Source organism: Nicotiana tabacum, chromosome 5 (assembly GCF_000715075.1).
Source record: "Nicotiana tabacum cultivar K326 chromosome 5, ASM71507v2, whole genome shotgun sequence".
Taxonomy (NCBI): Eukaryota; Viridiplantae; Streptophyta; class Magnoliopsida; order Solanales; family Solanaceae; genus Nicotiana; species Nicotiana tabacum.
This window is the reverse complement of record NC_134084.1, coordinates 146,520,150-146,536,270: the sequence shown is the minus strand read 5'-3', so window position 1 is coordinate 146,536,270 and position 16,121 is coordinate 146,520,150.

The window sequence follows — 16,121 nt, the reverse complement described above, 5'->3', positions numbered from 1 at the left end:
AGGGGGTGCACAACTGATAAAATCGGTGGCAATGCAAGTCTATAAGCCACCTCCCCCACTCGATCAAGAATCTCAAAAAGGACCAATGAACCTAGGGCTTAGCTTGCCCTTCTTCCCAAATCTCATCACACCCTTTCATGGGCGATACCCGGAGCAACACCCGCTCTCCGACCATAAATGCCACATCACGAACCTTGCGGTCGGCATAACTCTTCTTCCTGGACTGAGCTATACGAAGCCTATCCTGAATGATCTTAACCTTGTCCAAGGCATCCTGAACTAAAATCTGTACTCAACAACCGAGCCTCTCTCGGATCAAACCACCCAACTGGCGACCGACACCGCCTACCATATAATGCCCCACAAGAAGCCATCTGAATGCTCGACTGGTAGCTGTTGTTGTAGGCAAACTCTGCTAAAGGCAAGAACTGATCCCATGAACCTCCAAAGTCCATCAAGCTTGGAGCATATCATCCAAAATCTGAATAGTATGCTCGGACTGCCCATCCGTTTGAGGATGAAATGTTGTGCTCAACTCAACCCGCGTACCTAACTCACGTTGTACTGCTCTCCAAAAATGCAAGGTAAACTGTGTACTTCGATCAAAAATGATAGACACGGGCACACCATGAAGACGAACAATCTCCCAGATATAGATCTCAGCTAACCTCTCGGAAGAATAGAAGACTGCCACAGGAATGAAATGCACTAACTTGGTCATCCTATCAACAATAACACATACTGCATCAAACTTCCTCTGAGTCCATGGGAGTCCAACAACGAAGTCCATAGTGATCCGCTCCCACTTCTACTCAGGAATCTCAATCTTCTGAAACAAACCACCAGGTCTCTAATGCTCGTACTTTAACTGCTAACAATTCAAACACCGAGCTACATAGGCAACAATGTCCTTCTTCATCCTTATCCACAAATAATGTTGCCGCACATCCTGATACATCTTAGCGGTGCCCGGATGGATAGAATACCGAGAACTATGGGCCTCCTCTAGAATCAACTCAAGAAGCCCATCCATATTAGGCACACAAATATGACCTTGCATCCTCAAAACTCCATCATCTCCAACTGTAACGTGCTTGGCACCTCTGTACCGCACCGTGTCTCTAAGGACAAGCAAATTAGGATCATCATACTGTCGATCTAGGGAACGCTCAAATAATGAAGAACGAGCGACTGTGCAAGCTAGCACACGGCTAGGCTTAGAAATATCCAACGTCACAAACTGATTGGCCAAAGCCTGAACATCCAAAGCAAGCGGTCTCTCACCGACTGGAATATACGCAAGGCTACCCATATTAGCTGATTTCCTACTCAATGCATCGACCACTACATTGGCCTTTCTCAGATGATACAAGATGGTGATATCATAGTCTTTCAACAGCTCCAACCACCTCCTCTGCCACAAATTTAGCTCCTTCTACTTGAACAAGTATTGCAAACTTTTGTGATTAGTGAACACCTCACACGACACACCATAAAAATAATGCCTCCAAATCTTAACACGTGGACAATGGTTGCTAACTCCAAATCATGAATTGGATAATTATTCTCGTGGATCTTCAATTGTCGCGAAGCATATGCAATAGCATTGCCATTTTGTATCAACACCGCACCAAGTCCAATATGCAATGCATCAGAATTACTGTATATGGCCTTGAACCTGTGGGCAAAACCAACACTGGTGCCATAGTCAAAGCTATCTTGAACTTCTGAAAGCTCTACTCACACTCGTCCGACCACCTGAAATGGGCACCCTTCTGGGTCAACCTAGTCATCAGGGCTGCAATAGATAAAAACCTCTCCACATACCGATGGTAATAACCCACCAAACCCAAGAAACTCCGGATCTCTATAGCTGATGTGGGTCTAGGCCAGTCGTTGATTGCTGCAATCTTCTTAGGATCCACCTGAATACCCTCTGCTGATACAACATGACCCAAGAATGCAACCGAACTCAACCAAACCTCACACTTTGAAAATTTGGCATACAACTGATTATCCCTCAGAGTCTGAAGAACAACTCAAAGATGCTGCTCATGCTCCTCCCGGCTGCGGGAATAAATCAAAATATTGTAATGACCTGACCGGTCATTTTGAGCTTTTGTATTTGGCTCGCCAGTTCTCGGGCATGACTAGCCCCGTGTGATGTATTATGACTTATGCAAATCATCAGTTTTGGTTTTCAGGGTAATCGAAATGAATTTGGAAGAATAGTTCTTAGTTTGAAGCTTAAAATTTGAAAAGTTTGACCAAGTTTTGACTTGTTAGTCTATGATCTCAGATTGGAATTTTTATGATTTGGTTAGCTACGTTAGGTGATTCAGGACTTAGGAGTGTGATCGGAATGTATTTTGGAGGTCCGTGGAAGGTTTAGTCTTGAATTGGCGAAATTGGGATTTTGGCGTTTTCCAGTTGATAGGTGAGATTTTGATATAGGGGTTGAAATAGAATTCCGGAAGTTGGATTAGGTTTGTTGTGTCATTTGTGCACAATTTTAGGTCATTCGGATGAGGTTTGATAGACTTTTTGATCGAATTTGGAATTCAAAAGTTTTGGAATTTTTAGGCTTGAATCCGAGGGTGATTCGATGTTTTGATGTTGTTTTGAGCATTCAAAAGGTTGGAAGAAGTTTGAATGATGTTATGGGATGTGTTGGCATGTTTGGTTGAGGTTTCGAGGGCCTCGGGTGAGTTTCGGGGTGGTTTCGGACCATTTTTAGGCCATTTCTAGTTGTTGGGTTTTGGCTTTAGGGGTGTACAGTGTGTTAGCATAGATCTGACCGCGTTAGCATAGAGAAAATTTGGAAAAATGGAGTTGTGCTATGCGATCGCGTAAGTGTTCCCGCGATCGCATAGAGAAAAATCTCTGCTGCACTGACCGGACTTTGGAAGCTTATATCTCACAATCTATAAGGAATTTAAAGATGATCTAAAAGTTGTAGCCCTTGATGTCTAGTTTGCAGAAAATTAAACCAATTGTAATTTGGAGTTTTGTACAAAACGTTATGACCATTATACTAGAGGTTGTCCGGAACAGTTGGAGAAGCCTGTTGGAAAAATTTGTTCTACGCGATCGCGGGGGAATGGCCGCGATCACATAGGATAAAAGAAGGGTTGGAAAATTTTGTTCTTTGCTATCGCATTAGTTTGTCTGTGGTAGCATAGGGTAAATGCCTGGGCAGATTATAAAGTACTCTATTTCGAGGATTTCGACCATTTTTGCATTTTTGGAGCTATGGAGCTCGGATTTAGGCAATTTTAAGGGATTTTCAGAGGATTGATTGAGGCAAGTGTTCTTCACTCAAAATTTGGTTAAATATCATGATTATGTATTGATTCTTATCATTTAATTTGGGAATTTGGGATGAAAATTGGGAAAAATGGAAGAAGGTTTGGAGAGTTGATTTTGGGGATTTGGATGACCATTTGATGTCGGATTTTGGTGAATTTAATATGGGTAGACTCGTGAGCGGATGGGTTTTCCAGTTTTATATTTTTTATCAGATTCCGAGACGTGGGCCCGAGGGCCGATTTGAGCCAATTTCGGGATTTTTGAGTTAATTTGACTATTTTCGCTTTGGCTTTGTTCCTTTAGCGTATATTGATGATAATATACTGATTTTGGTTAGATTTGGAGCATTCCGAGGCCGGGTTGAGAGGCAAAGGCATCGTGGGCTAGAGTTTGGACCAGGTTGAGGTAAGTAATGATTGTAAATATTTGTCATGAGGGTATGAAACCCCAAGACAGCGTTGTGCTATATTGAGATGATGCACATGCTAGATGACGAGTGTGGGGTCGTGCACTATTGGGGATAGTGACTTAGTCCGTCTCGAATGACTGTTTTACTGCGTATTTGATTGAAAATTGTTTGCTATCATTATGTTTTGGGCTGAATGCCATATTTGGGCTTCATGCCAACTGTTTTGGACCCTTAGGAGATTTTTACTACTATTCCTCACTATTTTGACTTCATACTTGTACTCAGTCATGCTATATTTCACTGCTTTCATAACTCAGCCATGTTTACTTTGTTTTCACATCTTAAATGATATTTTGAGCTGAATATCATATTTAACTATGCCCGAGTGTCTTTTAGAGATTTCTGACTGAGTAGGGCCGATGGCCTGTGTTGTGAGGTTATTATGGGATCGGGCTGCGCACCGTAGCGGTATTATGCTGATTCATAATTATGAGGCCGATGGCCTGAGTTGTACACCAAAAGGTGGCTTGATATGAGTCCAAGAGCCTGTTTGATTATGCCACGAGATGACTTGATGGGTCGTAAAGGGCCCCTCCCGGAGTCTGTACAACCCCCCTAGTGAGCGCGGGTACCTTGAGTGAGTGATATATTGATTATGCCATGAGATGGCTTGTTATTGTGCTTGGGCGGTAAGGGGCCCATCCCGGAGTCTGTACACCCACACTGAGAGCGGGTACCCATTGTGAGTGATATGTTGTAGCCCGAGGGGCTATTGTTGTTTCATATTGAAGGCCGAGGGATTTTTCCTGATCCATGTTTGCCCGAGGGCAATTCTTGATTCATGTTATGCCCGAGGGGCTGATTACAAGTGATTGTGAGGTAGCCCAAGGGGCTGGTTCTGTTGATATTATGCCCGAGGGGCAGTTTATGGTACATGTTTTCCCGAGAGGCTATTTATGTTTCCATCATTTTTAATCACTATTTTATCACTCGTTTGAAACTATTGAAGGTTGTTTTAAAAGTTTTTACTGAAACTGAGCTTGATTTACTAATTAATGATTTTCGTACTATTTTGAAAATATACTGCATTTGTTGTAGCGTTATGACGTGGCTTACATGTTTTCTTACTGCTCAGCTTCCATTTACTTTATTACTTACTGAGTTGGCATACTCACATTACTCCCTGTACCTTGTGTACAGATTTAGGTGTTTCTGAACCCGTTAGCGGGTGTTGATTGCTTAGTGGCAGAGTCATCGGAGTTAGTAAGATAGCTACCCGACGTTCGCAGCACTGCTTTTCTCCCTCTTGTCTTCCTTAGACTGTCCTTAGTACATTTTTGGACTCTTTGTTGTATTCAGACCTTAGTAGATGCTCGTGACTTGTGACACCCCAATGTCGGCCTTGTGTATTCATTTCGCACTATTCACTTAAACTTTTATTATGAAATATGTGATTAATTAAAGGCTTAAAAATTGACTTTCATTGATTAATGGTTAATTTGGGAGTTGTGTCGGCTGTCCTAGTTTCACGATAAGCGCCATCTCGACTGGATCGATTTTAGGGTCGTGATAAGTTGGTATCAGAGCCTAGGTTACATAGGTCTCACGAGTCATGAGCACATTTAGTAGAGTCTCACGGATCGGTATGGAGACGTTTGTACTTATCCTTGAGAGACTGTAGAACCTTTAGGAAATCCCACATTCTTGAATTCTTATCATGTGTCCTTGATTCAGCTTGAAATGTAACTCTTGAAATTCCTTCCACGCATTAGTATGCGCGCATGAGCGCTTAATATCAGATATGCATTGATGGTTTGTGATTCCCTGATCGAGGGGTGAGATATGATCCTTGTGTGTTGATGTTGGGCCAGTCTAGAGGATTTGAGGATGGCTTTTGCCTATAGCTTGAGCTCTGAGGCATTGATTGTGTGAGTATGTGCTTTTTGAATTTATATGTTCGGTAGTGTCCCTATTAGTGGAAGTGATGGATGGATAGCTATGTGATGAGTAGGATGTGACTGTGAGATGTGTTCATGTGATTTGAATGAGACCAGAAGGGTCTTCTTGGGTGTAGAAAGAACTATTTGGTACTTGATTTCCATCTTGATTTGATGTATAGTCCCGAGTTGTTGGTGTGTTGAATGATCTTTTCATGTTGTCAAGTTGGGGAGTGAATTAGATTTCACGTTGTGATATGAGTTCAGACTCAGGAAGAATTGAGTGATTACGTGATGTTTATGATGGTGGAAGGGTATAAAGAGATATTAGTTTGAGGCAAAGCAGGTGGGTTATCTCCTGCGAAGCATTCTGAAGTTGTGTGATCCTTATGTCATTTGTTGGAAGACCTCTTTTACCAGTGAAATATATGTGTTGCAATTTGAATTTGGGTCGCTTAAGAGAGTGGTCTTGACTGTTACGAGGGTGAATGCGAGATTTGCAGAAGATTTGAAGTACTAGATGGTTTGTGTTGCACGAGCTTATGAAGGATTTAGTTTAATCTCACCACGGTATTATGGCAGTAATAGAGTATATACATTATGAGTTATTGTGTGTTTTGATCTATGGCTTTAAGCCAAGTGGGGAAGTCTGCTATTGATTAGTTGATTGCACGGTTATGTGCTATGTTAGTTCCAGTTTGAGGCGTACTGGTGAATCAGTTATGGTTTACGGAGGTTGAGATCGACGATGGCTCGAGTAAAGGAAATTTCAATAAAGGTTATATTATGCTTTATGGTTGTATGAGAATCGTGGAATGACTTGAGTTATTATTGGTAAAGGATGTACAATGCATAGAATAGGAAGTTGCTTGGTTGCATTAAGGTGGGGTTACATTCTGCGTTGTCAGAGTGCTATTGGAGCACAGGTCATCCGGTTCGTTTGATCGGTCTAATTGCGGTTTGAGTAGAGTTGATGACTCTCGAGAATGGTTCTAATGGGTTCAAGATTTTACATGTAATAATTAGAGATTTCCAGGTTGTATATTTGGCTAGAAACTGATGTTTGCATTGGAGGGTGTCAAGACTTGTGGTATTTCCATATCATTATGGATTCTACACATCAGTATCAGGAAGGTGAAGGTAATGGCTTTAGATTCGCAGGAAGTCTCTTCAGGGAAAGTATTTCAAATGTGGTTCTTTTAGGGATATTTGATATAGTAGTCAACGACTTATGAATCGTAGGACGGTGTGGCTTTATGCTTGGGTCTCGTATGGTGAGTCTGGGTCGAGGATTGTGGTGTTATAGCGAGAAGAAGTATCAAGTTGAAGGTAAATCAGAAAGAACTTGGATAGATGGGATAGCTTGGTAGTAGGCCGGGTTGGCATGATAAGGATATGATTATTTCTTTGGGTGCTTACAAGGTAATGAGTTTCTACATATATTTCGCGTTAATGCTCTTGGGTTTTTGTGGCCTGCGTAGCTTGTTTGAGTTAGAAGGATTCAGTCCTGATGGTTTAGTTTTGTGCAAATGGAATTCGGAGAGTTCTTGATGGTTTCTACCAGTATTAGAGATGTATATTTTCTACGAGCGTGAGGAGCATGGAATGTATAGTGATTTTCTTCTAGATGGGATCACTAGAAAGTTTTTGGCTAGTTGAGTACGTAGTTTCTTGTGGCTCGGAATGGATATGAAGTTCTCATGTTTATCCTAGGATAGTATGGTATATGCGGCATGTTGTGTAGGATTGATATTTGCATGTGTAAGGTCACAGTTCAATTTTGAAAGGAAGGTCACAAATTCTTAGGTAGCTTGGACAGTTTCAGAAGACTAGATAAATGAGATCACTGATTGGTGTGGCTTGATGAGGGTATACATTTTTGAAAGGGTGATGTGTTTGAGTTGAGGATACTTCATTAGTATTGCAGCACTCTCTTGTTGGATCGACTGCTGATATTCGAGTTTGCTTGGAGGCACAGAAGAATTATAGGAGTACCTCTCGTGGAATGATTGGGTATTAGAGGTGTGTTGTATATTTGGACAGTGGAGTGATTCGTGTGCTGTATGAATTTGGAGACTGGGAGTCCTCATAAACAGGTTAGGTCGTGGTTGTAGACTGCGTATATCGGTCTTGTGTGGTAACTATTGGAGGTTTAGAGACCCGAGTGAATCCTTATTGATTAGTATGCTAGATTTTGGTGTGATATGGGGTATGGGCTGGTTGTCTTCGTATCGTGTTATTTTGGGCTGTTGCACTAGGACGACGACGTTGGCTATGCCAGGAATGCCACTGATTGAGTGGTGAGGTTCGACGGATTATGTTCCCAGTAGGGTGGTCTCATTTTTGAAGACCCAGCGGATGGTTGGGAAGGATTATCTTTCTTATTTGGCCTTCATGATGGATGTCAGTGCAGAGACTCCTACCATTGATTTAGTTCCGGTAGTGAGGGATTTTTCGGATGTGTTTCCTGCTGCCGGGCATGTCGTCGGACAGGGTTGTTGATTTAAGTATTGATTTGGTGTCGGGCACCATATCATATGGCATCGGCGGAGTTAAAGGAGTTGAAGGAGCAACTTCAGGAACTCCTTGATAAGGGGTTCATTGGTAGGCCAATAGGGATGCGTGTTCTACATCGAGTCGGCTTGGTTGACTCTGAGTTGTATTGTTGAGGGATGTGTTGATTCAATTGTTATTGAGCTTATTAGTGATCTGGGAAGATCTATGAGTTACCTTTCCGTGTTGCGAGGCATTAGGATTTGTTGGTTATAGGCACATATGGTGCGGTTTTATTGGGGTTTCTCAGTGGGATTCGAGCGGGAAGAGTATTGGGTATTGCTCAGCAGATGGCATATCGGTTGTGTCCCTTGGGTTTATGTAATGTTATGTCAATTGCTTCGCCATGGTTATCATGATTTGCTTTGGTTCTAGACATCAAATTGCGCGTGGTTGTCGATTTTGAGCATAGTGACTTGAGGTGTTTCATGTGGACCAGTGTTTGGATAGAGTCGTGCATTGCAGCGAAGTTATGTGGAGGTATGACCCTTCGGGTTAGATTCGTGTGTTCTATTTCTACGATGTGTGACGGGTTCTTAGCATTGTGTGCGGTGGTACTGGTGAGCTTGCGGTACAACTCTCTTATTTGAGTCATTTTTCATGATTTGAGTACGTTCGGATTGTTGCTTATTGGTGTGTGGATTGCACGAGTTGTGGCTTTAGATTGTATTGATGTGTCATGTCACTAGAGTAATTGTGTTGGATTAGATGAGATTGTTGGGATCTAGAATGAATACAAACGGATTTGGTTTCAGCGTGTTGGAAGGATAATATCGATGTTCGACTCAGAAATTTTCTATGGTCCTTTCCAAAGGAGAAGTGGCTTCACGAATGGTTGATTTGAGGAATGGATATGACTTTCTATGTGTTTCATTTATCATTGACAATATACAAAAGTGTTGGAATGAGGCTTTATTTTATAAGAGGTTTATTATCTATATTCGGTTGTTCTGAGTAACTGACGCGATCAGAAGTTATCGCTACGAGAGTTTGAGCTATATGGTATATCATGTAATTGCATTTGAGGCTGCAAGTATGGTTTGTTACAACTGGTTTGGGCTTATCCAGAGTATAGATGTGAGATTCTGATCTTGTAGATGATTTCAGAAGTAGAAATGTGGTTCTAAGGTTTATGGGCTAGGTTGGATTGCGAAATTTCAGTTATATTGTGTTATCGAACCTATATGAGATATGGTGACGTGGGATCACCCCCCGGTATGTGCATGGTAAGGTTACACAGTGATTTGATGGGTTTCAGAACAACTCTAGGCACGTTCGAAGACGAACATATGTTTAAGTGGGGGAGGGTGTAATGACCCGACCGGTCGTTTTGAGCTTTTGCATTTTTCTCACCAGTTCTCGGGCATGACTAGCCCCATGTGATGTATTATGACTTATGCAAATTGTCAGTTTTGGTTTTTAGGGTAATCAGAATGAATTTGGAAGAACAGTTCTCAGTTTGAAGCTTAAAATTTGAAAAGTTTGACCATGTTTTGACTTGTTAGTATATTATATCGGATTGGAATTTTTATGATTTGGTTAGCTCCGTTAGGTGATTCGGGACTTAGGAGCATGATCGGAATGTATTTTGGAGGTCCGTGGAAGGTTTAGGCTTGAATTGGCGAAATTGGGATATTGGCGTTTTCTGGTTGATAGGTGAGATTTTGATATAAGGGCCAGAATGGAATTCTGGAAGTTGGAGTAGGTCCGTTGTGTCATTTGTGACGTGTGTGCAAAATTTCAGATCATTCGGACGATATTTGATAGACCTTTTGATCGAATTCGGAATTTAGAAGTTTTGGAATTCTTAGGCTTGAATCCGAGGGTGATTCAATGTTTTGATGTTGTTTTGAGCGTTCTAAAGGTTGGAACAAGTTTGAATGATGTTATGGGATGTGTTGGAATGTTTGCTTCAGGTCTCGAGGGCCTCAGCTGAGTTTCGGGGTGGTTTCGGATCATTTTTATGCAATTTCTAGTTGCTGATTTTTGGCTTTAGGGGTGTACAGTGCGTTAGCATAGATCTGACCGCGTTAGCATAGAGAAAATTTGGGAAAATGGAGTTGTGCTATGCGATCGCGTAAGTCTTCCTGCGATCGTATAGAGTAAAATCTCTGCTGCACTGACCGGACTTTGGAAGCTTATATCTCACAATCTATAAGGAATTTAAAGATGATCTAAAAGTTGTAGCCCTTGATGTCTAGTTTGCAGAAAATTAAACCAATTGTAATTTGGAGTTTTGTACAAAACGTTATGACCATTATACTAGAGGCTGTCCGGAAGAGTTGGAGAAGCCTGTTGGAAAAATTTGTTCTACGCGATCGCGGGGGAATGGCCGCGATCACATAGGATAAAAGAAGAGCTGGAAAATTTTGTTCTTTGCTATCGCATTAGTTTGTCTGCGGTAGCATAGGGTAAATGCCTGGGCAGATTATAAAGTACTCTATTTCGAGGGTTTCGGTCATTTTTACATTTTTGGAGCTATAGAGCTCAGATTGAGGCGATTTTTGAAGGGATTTTAGAGGATTGATTGGGGTAAGTGTTTTTCACTGAAATTTGGTTAAATCTCATGATTATGTCTTGATTGTTATCATTTAATTTGGGAAATTGAGATGAAAATTGGGGAAAATGGAAAAAGGTTTGGATAGTTGATTTTGGGGATTTGGATGGCCATTTGATGTCGGATTTTGGTGAATTTGATATGGGTAGACTCGTGAACGGATGGGTTTTCCAGTTTTGTGATTTTTATCGGATTTCGAGATGTGGGCCCAGGGGTCGGGTTTGAGCCAATTTAGGTATTTTTGAGTTAATTTGATTATTTTCTCTTGGGCTTTGTTCCTTTAGCGTATATTGATGATAATATACTGATTTTGGTTAGATTTGGAGCATTCCGAGACCGAGTCGAGAGGGAAAGGCATCGCGAGTTAGAGTTTGAACCGGGTTGAGGTAAGTAATGATTGTAAATGTTTGTCCTAAGGGTATAAAACCCCGAATTTCACATCGTTGTGCTATATTGAGGTGACACACATGCTAGATGACAAGCGTGGGGTTGTGCACTATTGGGGATTGTGACTTAGTCCATCCCGAATGACTATTTTACTGCGTATTTGATGACAAATGTTTGCTATCATCATGTTTTGGGCTGAATGCCATATTTGGGCCTCGTGCAAACTATTTTGGACCCTTAGGGGATTTTTCCTACTATTCCTCACTGTTATTGGCTTCAGACTTGTACTTAGTATATTCCACTGCTTTCATAACTCATCCATGTTTACTCTCTTTTGACATCTTAAATGATATTTTGAGCGGAGCATCATATTTTACTGTGCCCGAGTGGATTTTAGAGATTTCTGACTAAGTAGGATCGAGGGCCTGTGTTGTGAGGTTATTGTGGGATCGGGCTGCGCGCCATAGCGGTATTGTGATGATTCATGATTATGAGGTCGAGGGCCTGAGTTGTATGCCACAAGGTGTCTTGATATGAGGCCAAGAGCCTGTTTGATTACGCCACGAGATTGCTTGATATTGCGCTTGGGCCGAAAGGGGCCCCTCCCGGAGTCTGTACACCCCCCCAGTGAGCGCGGGTACCCTGAGTAAGTGATATATTGATTATTCTACGAGATGGCTTGTTATTGCGCTTAGGCCATAAGGGGACCCTCCCGGAGGTTGTACACCCCTAGTGAGCGCGGGTACCCAGTGTGAGTGATATGTTGTAGCCCGAGGGGATGTTGTTGTTTCATATTGAAGCTCGAGGGGCTGTTCCTGATCCATGTTTGCCCGAGGGGCAGTTCTTGATTCATGTTATGCCCGAGGGGCTGATTACGATTGATTGTGAGGTAGCTCGAGGGGCTGGTTCTGTTGATATTATGCCCGAGGGGCGGTTTATGGTACATGTTTTGCCCGAGAGGCTGTTTATGTTTTCATCATTTTTACTCACTGTTTTATCACTTGTTTGAAACTATTGAAGGTTGTTTTAAAAGGTTTTATTGAAACTGAGCTTGATTTATGAATTAATGATTTCCGTACTGTTTTGAAAATATACTGCATTTGTTGTAGCGTTATGATGTGGCTTACGTGTTTTCTTACTGCTTAGCTTCCATTTACTTTTATTACTTACTGAGTTGGTATACTCACATTACTCTCTGCACCTTCTGTGCAGATTTAGGCGTTTCTGAACCCAGTAGCGGGTGTTGATTGCTTAGTGATAGAGTCATCAGAGTTAGTAAGGTAGCTGCCCGATGTTCGCAGCACTGCTTTTCTCCCTCTTGTCTTCATTAGACTGTACTTAGTATATTTTTGGACTCTTTGTTGTATTCAGACCTTAGTAGATGCTCATGACTTGTGACACCTCGATGTCGGCCTTGTATATTCATTCCGCACTGTTCATTTAGACTTTCATTATGAAATATGTGTTTAATTAAAGGCTTAAAAAATGACTTTTTATTGATTAATGGTTAATTTGGGAGTTGTGTCGGCTGTCCTAGTTTCACGATAAGCGCCATCATGACCGAATCGATTTTTGGGTCGTGACAAGTTGGTATCAGAGCCTAGGTTACATAGGTCTCACGAGTCATGAGAAGGTTTAGTAGAGTCTCACGGATCAGTACGGAGATGTCTGTACTTATCCTTGGGAGGCTGCAGAACCTTTAGGAAATCCCACATTCTTGAATTCTTATTGTGCGTCCTTGATTCAGCTTAAAATATAACTCTTGAAATTCCGTCCACGCGTTTGTATGCGCGCATGAGCGTTCAGTATCAGATATGCATCGACGGCTTGTGATTCTCTGATCGAGGGGTGAGATATGATCTCTGTGTGTTGATGTTGGGCCAGTTTGGAGGATTTGAGGCTGGCTTTTGCCTATAGCATGAGCTCTGAGGCGTTAATTGTGTGAGCACTGAATCACTAGGCATGACTAAATACGGGGCAAAATAAGATGACAGATAGGAGTATGTAGACCCTGGATCAAATAGAACTGAAGCATCTCTACTACAAACCAGAATGGTACCTGTGATAACTGCATCGGAGGCCTTAACCCCGGGCCTGGCTGGAAGAGCATAACATCGGGGCTAGGCCTCACCACTCTGAGCTTCTTCCCTAGGACGGCCTCCTGTTGGCTGGCCTCCACATCTAGCGGCCTGGCCTCTACCTCTAATATCTCTACCTCCATCTCTAGCACCTCTACCCCCACCCCTAGCTAGCTGAGCGGACGGTAGAACACCCGGTGCCTGAACCATGGCACGGGAACCCTGTTTCTGCGACTGAACACCCACTAATCTCGGACCTGCCCTCCGGATATGACCATACTCATCACACTCAAAGCATCCACCTGAGTGCTACGGCTAAGGAAATTAAGACTAGCCCTGGCGGGCCTGACTGACCATGAGAATTGCTCTAAAGAAGAGGTGCTCTGATAGGAGTTGATGGTGCACGGTAGGACTGCTGATCAGAATATTGCACATGAGAACCACAGCCACCTGGTGCACCATGAGAAGTCTGAAGTGCTGAATGACGGCCTGGGAAGATGGCCCCTACCAAAAGAATCCCTGCCTCTAGATAAGGCACCGCTGAACCTGCCTGAATGACGGGGCCTCTTGTCAGACCCCTGACCATTCCCATGTGATAGAACCATCTTACTCTCTTGGCCATATTGGCCGCATTCTGAAAAGAAATCTCGCTCCCAGTCTCCTTAGCCATCTACAATTGAATCGGCTGAGCGAGTCCCTAAATGAACCTCCTCACCCTCTCTCTCTCTATGGGGAGTATAATAAGAGCATGACGAGCGAAACCAATGAATCTGGTCGCGTACTGAGTGACGATCATAGAACCCTGCTAGAGACGCTCAAACTGCCTCTGATAGTCCTCCCTCTGAGTGATAGGAAGAAACTTCTCTAGAAATAGCTGAGAGAACTGATCCCAAGTTAAGGCAGGCGACCCAACTGGCCTAGCCAAACAATAATCCCTCCACCAAGTCTTGGCGAAACCTGACGAATGAAAAGCAGCAAAGTCGACCCCATTGGTCTCCACTATCCCCATGTTCTGAAGAACCTCAGACAGTTGTCTAAAAAATCTTGGGGATCCTCTGAAGATGTACCACCATAAGTAGTAGTGAACAACTTGGTGAACCTGTCCAATCTCCACAAAGCATCGACAGACATTGCTGCTCCATCACCGGTCTGAGCTACTACACCCAGCTGAACTGCTCCAACTGGATGAGCTGCTGGAGTCTGAAATTGGGGAGCCATCTGCTCCAGAGTGTGGGTAGCAGGAGTCTGTGCTCCTCCCCCAGCCCGAGAGATGGCTGGTGCTACAGGAAGTAAGCCTGCTCGGGTGACACTCTCCATAAGGCCCACTAGATGGACCAGAGCATCCTGGAGTACTGGGGTAGCAATGAACCCCTCTGGGACCTGAGCTGGGCCCACCGAAGCTGTCTGGGCCGGAACCTCATCATCAAACTCTACCTGAGGCTCCGTCGTTGGTGCTGCTGCTCTGGGCAGAGCTCTGCCCCTGCCTCGGCCCCTAGCACAACCTCAGCCTCGTCCTCTGCCCCTCGTAGGAACTGCTGCTGGGGGCTCGAGCTACTGGTCAGTGGATGAAGAAGCACGTGTTCTCGCCATCTGTGAAAGAGCATAGTAGAAATTCAATTAGCATTGAGAAACCAAACCGCACGATAGATATGAATAGAAGTTAAACTGTTCCTAACTCTGTAGCCTCTAGGGGATAAGCATAGACGTCTCCGTACGGATCCCTCAGACTCTACCAAGTTTATCCGTGAATTGTGAGACCTAAGCAACCTAGAGCTTTAATACCAACTTGTCACGACCCGGACTTCCCACCCTTTGGGAGTCGTGATAGCGCCTAGTTGTGAAAGCCAGGCAAGCCGAGTGTTATAGATCTTATTGCCCTTTTTCCTTAACCTTTTTAACAATTTCAAATTAACATGCGATCAACAACGGAATAATAATAAAAATAAAAGAAATGCGGAAGACGAAATCTGATAACTTAACCAAATACTAGAGCGAAAACTCCAAAATACAACTCTACCCAGAACTGGTGTCACAATATCACGGACCATCTATGAATACTAAAAACAATGGTCTGAAAAGAAAGATACAAGTCTGTCTCTAAAGTAAATGAAAATAGAACATAAAAAATAGAAGTGGACGCCAAGGCCTGCGGACGTCTGCAGGACTACATCGGGTCTCCGCTGGACTGAAGGCAGCAACCTCGCTATGGTCCAAAAGCTCCAGTACTGAGTGTTGCACACAGTGCAGAGTGTAGTATCAGCACAACCGACTCCATGTGCTGGTAAGTGTCGAGCCTATTCTCAGCGAATTAGTGACGAGACTAGGACAAGACTGCCAAATAAACATGTGCAGTTGAAGCATATACGACAAGTAATAATAACGGAAATTAGCAAATAAAGATGGGAATGGGAAACATGCTGCGAGAAATGTCAAGTACCAACAGAATCTCAAGAGAAAAAAAACATAAAGAACATCTTAAATTTCGAATCAATAAGAATAAGGAAAATAGTAACGAATCAATGTCCACTTTTATTCTTTATTGTTGCGGCACACAATCCGATCCAAATCATATAACACTGTTGCAGCGTGCAACCCGATCCAAATCATAGAATACTATTGCGGCGTGCAACCTGATCCAAATCATATATCATTGTTGCGGCGTGCAACCCGACCCCTCCTATCCTCCCTTATTACTTCTTGTTACGGCATGCAACCCGATCCCATATAATATTGTTGCGGTGTGCAACCTGATCCTAATATACAAATCAACACTAATCACAAAAGAATCCCGGCAAGGGAATCAACAACAAGAATAAACACATCCCGGTAAGGGAACCAACAATAAGAATTAAATACGTCCCCGCAAGGGATTCAACTATAACCAAACTTAT